The sequence below is a fragment of the Arachis hypogaea genome, chromosome 15 (genome assembly GCF_003086295.3).
Source record: "Arachis hypogaea cultivar Tifrunner chromosome 15, arahy.Tifrunner.gnm2.J5K5, whole genome shotgun sequence".
NCBI lineage: Eukaryota > Viridiplantae > Streptophyta > Magnoliopsida > Fabales > Fabaceae > Arachis > Arachis hypogaea.
Window position 1 is genome coordinate 88,226,015 of NC_092050.1, and position 1,559 is coordinate 88,227,573.

General features: G+C 42.1%; 1 non-coding gene across 1 annotated transcript; it reads left to right on the forward strand.

Moving 5' to 3' along the window:
* Positions 1 to 910: 910 nt before the first annotated feature.
* Positions 911 to 1,018, forward strand: LOC112752868 (small nucleolar RNA R71). Its single transcript, XR_003177278.1, has one exon. It is a non-coding gene; the product is annotated as a small nucleolar RNA R71 (small nucleolar RNA).
* Positions 1,019 to 1,559: the final 541 nt, after the last annotated feature.

Genomic DNA, 1,559 nt, shown 5'->3' on the forward strand with positions numbered 1-1,559 from the left:
TCAATGGAATCTCTATAGTCTCAGTGTGAGCCTCAGATTCCCATGGTTCCTCATCAGGGAACTCCATGGAGGACAGTGGACGTCCATTGAGGTCTTCCTCAGTGGAGATCACTGCCTCTTCCTCCTTTCCAGGTTCGGCCATGTGAGACGTGTTTATGGCCTTGCATTCTCTCTTTGGATTCTCTTCTGTATTGCTTGGGAGAGTACTGGGAGGAAGTTCAGTAGTTTTCTTACTCATCTGACCCACTTGTGCCTACAAATTTCTAATGGAGGACCTTGTTTCAGTCATGAAACTTTGAGTGGTTTTGATTAGATCAGGGACAATGGTTGCTAAGTCAGAGTGGCTTTGCTTAGAATTCTCTGTCTGTTGCTGAGAAGGTGATGGAAAAGGCTTGCTATTGCTAAACCTGTTTCTTCCACCATTATTGTTGTTGAAACCTTGTTGAGGTCTCTGTTGATCCTTCCATGAGAGATTTGGATGATTTCTCCATGAAGGGTTATAGGTGATTCCATAGGGTTCTCCCATGTAATTCACCTCTTCCATTGCTGGGTTCTTAGGATCATAAGCTTCTTCTTTAGAGGAAGCTTCCTTAGTACTGCCTGTTGTTGCTTGCATTCCAGACAGACTCTGAGAAATCATATTGACTTGTTGGGTCAATATTTTATTCTGAGCCAATATGGCATTCAGAGTATCAATCTCAAGAACTCCTTTCTTCTGAGCTATCCTATTATTCACAGGATTTCTTTCAGAAGTGTACATGAATTGGTTATTTGCAACCATTTCAATGAGTTCCCGAGCTTCTGCAGGCGTCTTCTTCAGATGAAGAGATCCTCCAGCGGAGCTATCCAATGACATCTTGGATAGTTCAGACAGACCATCATAGAAAATACCTATGATGCTCCATTCAGAAAGCATATCAGAAGGACATCTTCTGATCAATTGCTTGTATCTTTCCCAAGCTTCATAGAGGTATTCTCCTCCCTTTTGTCTGAAGGTTTGGACTTTCACTCTAAGCTTGCTCAATTTTTGAGGTGGAAAGAACTTTGCCAAGAAGGCATTGACTAGCTTTTCCCAAGATTTCAGGCTTTCTTTAGGTTGTGAATCCAACCATGTCCTAGCTCTGTCTCTTACAGCAAAAGGAAAAAGCATAAGTCTGTAGACTTCAGGGTCAACCCCATTGGTCTTGACAGTGTCACAGATTTGCAAGAATTCAGCTAAGAACTGATGAGGATCTTCCAATGGAAGTCCATGAAACTTGCAATTCTGTTGCATTAGAGAAACTAATTGAGGCTTAAGCTCAAAGTTGTTTGTTCCAATGGTAGGGATTGAGATGCTTCTCCCATAGAAGTCGGGAGTAGGTGCAGTAAAGTCATCAAGCACCTTCCTTGCATTGTTGGCATTGTTGTTTTTGGCTACCATGGTTTCTTCTTCCTTGAAAAGCTCTGTTAGGCCCTCTAAAGAGATATGTTCTTTAGCTTCTCTTAGCTTTCTCTTCAAGGTCCTTTCAGGTTCAGGATCAGCTTGAATAAGCATGCCTTTATCTTTGATCCTGCTCATA